The following is an 8,251-nucleotide window of genomic DNA, read 5'->3' as shown; positions in this document are numbered from 1 at the left end:
CCCAGAAGCCAAATTCTTCATTGTTTTCTCATCCGAAGAGTCTCCGAATGGGATGTTTTTGTCCATTAACCATTCGCTGAAACGATGTTTGTGCTCCCTCATGATCCAGTCCTCTGTGCGGTTCTGATTTTCTTTACGAAGCTCATTCAGGTGTTCCTCTATGTAAGGCTCGGCTATCGTGAGATGTTGTAGTACACTACCATGAGCACAATGTACTAGCTTGTAATCCTCAACGCGAAAAGTTTTCTTGCCCATTCTCCCTCTCCCACATAGTTTACCCTCATGTTTAGGTACAGGCACACCTATCATTGTTCCGTCACTGATGTAATCTATACAGCTCTCAATCACTTCTTCTGTAGTGTATCCCTCCATGATTGAACCCTCTGGGTGAGCGCGATTTCGCACATAACCTTTTAATACTCCCAGGTATCGCTCCAACTGAAACATATGATGTAAATATAGTGGCCCTAATATTTTTATCTGATCCACGAGATGTATGATTAGGTGTACTTGCATATCAAAAAATGATGGAGGAAAACACATTTCAAGCTTGCACATAGTCTCGATGATGTATGCCTTTAGATAGTCCAAGTCTTCTAAAGCTATTACTTTTTGTGAAACCGCATTGAAAAAGTAACACAAGCGTGTGATGACAACTTTGACATGCTCTGTTTTGAGGGCTCTTACCGCAATTGGGAGGAACACCGTCATCATCACATGACAGTCATGAGAGTTGTAACCAAATAGAGACAAGTCCTTCATCCTGACTAGTCTGCTGATATTGGATGAGAAACCTGTGGGCACTTTGACCCCACGCAAACATTTGCAAATCTTTGTTCTCTCCTCAACTGACAAGTTGTAGCTAGCTGGGGGAGGTAAGGCTTCCCTTTGCCACTATCCACTGGATGAAGTTCCGGTCTGATTTGAAGATCTACTAGATCATTGCGTGATTTAAGTCCGTCTTTTGTCTTACTCGGCATGCCCAACAAGGTTCCAATGATGCTGTCAAAAACATTTTTTGTTACATGCATCAAATCAATGCTGTGGCAAATTTCCATATCCTTCCAGTATGGGAGGTACTTGAAAAATATTGATTGCTTCTTGAAAGTTGTGTAAGTTGAAGGGTCAGTTCTCTTTCTCTTTTCTCCTTTGTTTTTTCCCTTTCCGAATACAACATGAATGTTCTTTACAATTTCAAAAACAAGTTTCCCACTATAAGGCTTTGGTGCACCTTCACTTTCCAGTTGATTGTTAAATTCCTCTTTCATCTTTCGGTACTTATGCTGCTTCATCAAGAACCGTCTGTGTCCCATGAACACCAACTTCTTGGATGATTTAAGGTACATGGAAGCAGTTCCATCGACGCACACTACACAACCATTCTTTCCTTTAGTCTTTTGCCCTGATAGTGTGGCGCCACCGGGAGAATCATGGATGGTAACAAATATAATTGCTCTTAAGTTGAAATACTCACGGCAATACTCATCCCATATTCTAACTCCTTCATTCGAGAGCTTTGTCATATCTTCCATAAGAGGTTCTAGGAACACATCAATATCAACACCAGCTGATTTCGGACCTTGAATAAGAATAGTCAACATAATATACTTTCTTTTGTGACACAGCCATGATGGAAGGTTGTACATCGTTAAAGTCACGGGCCAGGTGCTATGTACACTTCTTTTTTCACCAAATGGATTCATTCCGTCTGTACCCAAAGCAAATCTTACATTTCTGGTTTCTTTGGCAAACTCAGGATACATAAGATCGAAATTTTTCCATTGTGATGCATCAGCAGGGTGTCGAATCTGTTTGTTATTCTGCTTGCGATTTTCAGCATGCCAACGCATAAGCTCAGCCTCCCTAGGGTTTGAGAACAAACGTTTTAAGCGATCAATTACTGGAAGATACCACATCACCAAAGCTGGGTTCTTTGACTTCTTTTTCCCATCCATGTCATCAAAAGTGTCATCGTCACTTTCAGGTCCAATAGTGGATTTCTTGTTTTTATTTTTCTTCGGGGATTTTTTTACACAGTCTTGATTGTAGCTCTTCTTGTATCGACTGACATTGCAAACTGGGCATCTTGATGCGTTCTCAAAATCGCCACGATACAGAATACAATGGTTCGGACATGCATGAATTTTTTGCACACCCAGAGCTATGGGAGATATAAGCTTCTTCGCTTTATAAGTGCTTGTTGGTAGTTTGTTGGGTTTTGGTAGTAATTGAGACAGAAAATTCAAAAGATCTGTGAAGCTAGTATCAGACCATCCGGCGCTAGCCTTCAACTTCAGAAGTTCTAGAACTGTACGCAGTGTAGTAAACTCTTTGTCACAACCCTTTGATTCATCATATAAAGGTTCTTTTGAGGCACTTTCCAGTCCCTCCATTTTAGATAGCCCTTTCTGCGATCCCACAGAACTTAACATTTCTGGTTCCATATAGCGCAACATCTCTTCACAATCAAATTCTTCAAATTCTTGATTAGCATCCACATTATCCACTTCACCATCAACTTTAAGATCTAAAATTCTTAAAACTCTCTCGTCATTACCAGGCACTTCACACGGATCCAACTCACCATGTTCTGACCATATCGTGTAATTGTTTTTAAACCCTCTTTTTAGCAGATGTGATTGGATTACTCCTATATCTCTCCAAGCTATCTTATTATCACAATCGATGCACGGACATAATATCTCCTTGCTCTTTCGCAAATTTGCGTGCTTGTTGGCCGCTTCAATAAAGCTTCTCAAATTTCGAATGTACGACGGATGTGGTCTTGGCACATTGTACATCCAACCTCGGTCCACCATTACCTATCCCTATATTGATTAACGTCAATATCGAGATGTAACATGAAAAAATAAATGTTCATGAAAGTGAAACAAGATCATATCGAGATGTACCTAGTATATGAGACAAATTTTTTTAAAATATCCCTAATTAATTGAATTTAATCCCTAAATCATGAACGAATTAATGTGCATGAAAATGAAACAAGATTGCAGCAATATAGGTACCTTGAGGTGAGACAACTCTTCAAAAAAAATCTTTAAATCAGATCAACTACAAGTCTAAATCTTGGAATTCCTGAGTTTTTCTTCAATTCCGGTCTATATTACAAAATTGAGGCAAAAAATCGTATCAAAATGAGAAATAAAACAAACGGAGATCATATATATGCATAAACTCTTGAAATCAAGCCCGAAAATCAAAAACAAAACCTTTTCCCCGTAGATCAAAAAAATCCGCCGCCGCTACAGTAGTGTGCAGCCTAGCGGCGTCGGGCTCCGGAAGTTAGGGTTCCTGCGCTGGAACCGAGCCTTTTATACTACATACACATCACAGGCGGATTTTAAAAAAAAACCGCTTGTGATGTATAACATCACAAGCGGTTTTCTATTCCGACCGCCTGTGATGTTTACATATCACAGGCGGTCAACATAGAAAACCGCTTGTGATGTTATACATCACAAGCGGTTTTTCTTAAAATCCGCCTGTGATGTGTTTACTATATAAAAGCGTCGGTACGGTGGCTTAGGGTTTAGTGTTTTCGCCCGGAGCTGATACTACGCCGCCAGGCTGCTGCGCCGCCGTTCCCGTCCCCGTCCCCGTCTCCGAGCCGTGAGCGCCCTCCACGCCGTCGCCGAGCCCGAGCCCAACCACCACCGTCTCCGAGCTGGGCGCCCGTCCCCGTCCCCGAGCGCCACCGTCTCCGAGGCGCCCTCCACCCCGTCCCCGAGCCCGAGCGCCGCCGAGCCCATCTCCGAGTGCGCCACCGTCCCCTTCCCCGTACCCGAGCTCGAGCGCGCCGCCGTGCCCATCTCCGAGTGCGCCACCGTCCCCTTCCCCGTCCCCGATCCCAAGCGCCACCGTCTCCGAGGCCAAGCGCCGCCGTCCCCGTCCTCGAGCCCGAGCGCCGCCGAGCCCGAGCGCCGAGTGCGCCGCCGTGCCCATCTCCGAGCCCTCGGTGCACTCCTTGATCATGCCTTAATTACTTGTTAAAAATTCATGCCTTCATTACTTGTTTTTGCTAGTCCTGCCTTAATTATTGTTAATCTTATATTGTTAATGTTGGTCATTATGCTTATATTGTTGGTGTTTTCACTTACATATTTTGTTAAGGTCATCATTTTTGCTTTAGTAGCTTGTATCCCTTGTGATTAAATGTTGGTAATTATGCTTATGAAGAATTTTGTCATGGATAGTTGATGCAACTACTAGGACCCCTGCCTTAATTATTGTTAATCTTATATTGTTAATGTTGGTCATTATGCTTATATTGTTGGTGTTTTCACTTACATATTTTGTTAAGGTCACCATTTTTGCTTTAGTAGCTTGTATCCCTTGTGATTAAATGTTGGTAATTATGCTTATGAAGAATTTTGTCATGGATAGTTGATGCAACTACTAGGACCCCTTCTTGGTAGAAAATCTCCATAGTGATTGGGGAAACAAGTCTATTTTTAGTGTTTATGGCCACATACATCATGGAAGTACATAGCCATGGCAATGTTATTATCTCCCTATGTTATAAGACTTGTTCTTATCTCCCTTCTTAGTTTTTTGACTACCTATCTTTGCTTCCCAACCCTATGTTATAAGACTTGTTCTTATCTCCCATCTTTGACTTGTTCATAGCCATGACAATGTTATTTGGACCCCTCTTTTTGCCCTATAAGCCACATCCTTGTTTTCCCTCTGATCCCTGCCTTTGTTGCGATCTCAATGTTGATTGTGAGGCTTGGCCATTTTCAGTTTTAGAGATGGAAAAAGAGCCACTTGACATGGTTGAGAGCTCAGTTCGAGTCATCGAGACACATGTTGACATCATTCGCAGTCTAGTGACTGATGGGGTTGTGGATACTAGTGAACCGGAATCAGTGTACACACTTAAGACCACTTTGTTTCAAATTGGAGATGTATGCGACATGCTTGAGAAGTGTGCTCTGTCCATCAAAAAGTATGCTGACTCCAAGAGGGCTAAAATTATTCAAGATGAAGCCCCGCAATATGCTGAAGATGATGATGAAGCTGCAGATGATTTGGAGGAACTTCCAAGCCCAGATCTCCTTACTCAAGCCGACATATTGGAAAAATATTTTGGAATTGAGTATGATAGCGACCAGTCAAGGGGTTGTTGATGTTTAGTCCTAAACAACACGATATGAGTATCGTAGGTTTCACTCTTAGAGATAATGTATTTTGTATGAACCTCTTAGAGAGTGTCAAGTCAATGAACTATCTTCGAGTACTATTGGGAAGTGTATCTCTTTGATGTATTTTTTTTCTAGTGATATCGATGGTGCCGAGTAGCACCAAATTTGGACTTGTGTCCATATCTATAGATGCTAGTAGTTGAGCACTAGCTCCTACAATCTTAAGTGTGTAGACCCCAAGAAGAGATTAAGTCCTGTAGTCTACCACCTCCCGTTATTTGTGGGCTTCACTGATGGCTGGAAACATTTGGTGATAGCAAACGACCTTCGGGTTGAAGACGTCTGCGAGCTTGTTAAGGGGCCAGACGATGGTGAGCCGGTGTACTATGTCCGGATGTGTGGTCACAAAATTAAAAGCTGCCCCGGCTGCATGTGTGTGCTTCTCTTCTCTTAGGTGGGTCGCTAAGTGATCTTAGTAGCCGACATAAGAGAAGAGAAGCGCACAGATGAAGCCGGGGCGGCTTTAAATTTTGTGACCACACATCCGGACAGAGTACACCGGCTCACCATCGTCTGGCCCCTTAACAAGCTCGCAGACGTCCCCAGCCCGAAGGTCGTTTGATGTCACCAAATGTTTCCCGCCCTCGGTGAAGCCCACAAATAACGGGAGGTGGTAGTCCACAGGGCTTAATATCTTCTTGGGGTCCTACAGGGCTTAATCTCTTCTTGGGGTCCTTCAGCATGGCTGTGATGTTATAATGCTGAAGTACCCCAAGAAGAGATTAAGCCCTGTAGTCTACCACCTCCCGTTATTTGTGGGCTTCACCGATGGCTGGAAACATTTGGTGATAGCAAACGACCTTCGGGCTGAAGACGTCTGCGAGCTTGTTAAGAGGCCAGACGATGTTGAGCCGGTGTACTATGTCCGGATGTGTGGTCACAAAATTAAAAGCTGCCCCGGCTGCATGTGTGTGCTTCTCTTCTCTTAGGTGGGTCGCTAAGTGATCTTAGTAGCCGACATAAGAGAAGAGAAGCGCACAGATGAAGCCGGGGCGGCTTTAAATTTTGTGACCACACATCCGGACAGAGTACACCGGCTCACCATCGTCTGGCCCCTTAACAAGCTCGCAGACGTCCCCAGCCCGAAGGTCGTTTGATGTCACCAAATGTTTCCCGCCCTCGGTGAAGCCCACAAATAACGAGAGGTGGTAGACTATAGGGCATAATCTCTTCTTGGGGTCCTTCAGCATTATAACATCACAGCCATGCCTTCTCTGTCTAACTGCATTGGAAAGTGCCTTTTCTCCAAGTTCCCTTATTGATGGAACCAGTATATCACACTAACAGTATATCCCTTTATCGATGGAACCAGCTTGAATGGCAGACAACGAGCAGCCTAGTATGGATGTGGTCTGCACCGGTGCGTCTAACAAAGTTGATGAAGACGCGACCAAACTTGAATGGCAGACAACGAGCAGCTCCAGTGAAGGGAGCGGGGAGGATAGTTCTAGTGACGACAATCCTTGTACTCCTATACCTCCAAGGAAGAAAAAAACATCAGATGAGCTTGATGCCGACTATATTCCCAACGATGAAGAGGTAAATAGAAATATGTGGACTATATTGTAAAATAATGTTCATATATGAAAGGCCATTAATTTTTTCACTATATAGATTTCAAATGAAGAGAAGAAAGAGGATGCATCTTCTACACGAAACACGGAGGATGCTCCGATGCCTGAATCATCCGTTTCACATAAGCGGAAACGAGGGCGACGAGGTCCAAATCAGATGAAAGAAGGTGCAGTTATGTATGTAACAAAACTAAATGCAGAGGGGTTTCCTGAAGAACCACTTGACGTGGTTACAAAGTTTCGAAATTCCTGCGGGGCTACTGTTAGAGATATAGTGCCAATCACACTTCAAAAATGGAAGGATTTAGATGAAGACACCCGCAACAAGCTATGGGCTAAGTTGTCTGAGTCATTCAAGTTCCCAAAAGGCACAGAGGATGCAGTAAGGAAGTCGATGCTCTCTGCTATGGCCAATATGTTTCGTGGGTGGAAGGCCGAGATGAACAGGGACTTTGTTAAGAAGAATAAGGTTCCTCCGCCCAAGAAAATGGGGAAAATCACTCAAGCTCAGTGGGAGGAATTTGTTCGTCAGAAGACCGAACTGAAGGCCAAAGAACTGGGCGAAACTAATTCTCAGAGAGCGAAGATGAACAAACACCCCCATCGCCTGGGGTCAAGCGGATATCACCATAAAGTTGTGCAGTGGAACAAGATTATCGAGGAAGCTATAACTAACGGCACTTTGGACCCAATATTAAAAGATATCGATGAGAGAGCTATTCGTTGGATCTTAGGTCGAGCAGGTTTGAGTGAGGACGGCAAACTTGTGCATCCAGAATTGGTAGGCGAAGTTTCGTCAAAAATTCAAGAATATGCAGATAAGAGAAAAAAAGGAGAATTTAAGCCTCGGAGGGAGAATGACATACTAACTGCAGCCCTAGGCAATCCTGAACACACTGGACGGGCTCGGGGAATCTCTTCTAAGATTTCCTGGAGAGAGGCGTTTCCAGAGTATGCGTCGTCATATAGGAAACACGAGAAGTCGAAAAGGACCCTTGAAGAGACTATTGATGAAAGGGTACAAAAGGCTATTAATGACGTGATGAACAAAATGAAGAAAACAGAATGCATATCATTTGAACTCAAGCCAAGCCACATGAGTCCACCTATAGTCCCTAGCAGCGTTGGATCTGTGCAAGACTTGACCAAGTACCCTGTAGACGATATTGTTGAGGACAAGCCTTGCTTTCTTCATATTCCAATCAATCGATCTGGGACAAAAACAAAGCAAGTTGCTACTGGTTTGGTAAAACCAGGACTTGTTAACTACAAGGACAATCCTGTCCCGCCACACTATGCTGTGGTCGAAGTTCTAGAAATCACAGACAATGGTTGTGAAGATTGGGAGATAGATTTTCCAGTTGAGGGGATCATAACTTTGCATGAGGCAATTAACGAGTTGGTCCTTTGGCATCGACGCGACATCAAGTTTGGTGATGAGCCGAATTCAAC

Source organism: Zea mays, chromosome 9 (genome assembly GCF_902167145.1).
Source record: "Zea mays cultivar B73 chromosome 9, Zm-B73-REFERENCE-NAM-5.0, whole genome shotgun sequence".
NCBI lineage: Eukaryota > Viridiplantae > Streptophyta > Magnoliopsida > Poales > Poaceae > Zea > Zea mays.
The sequence above is the reverse complement of the archived record's forward strand: the minus strand, read 5'-3'. Positions refer to the sequence as shown.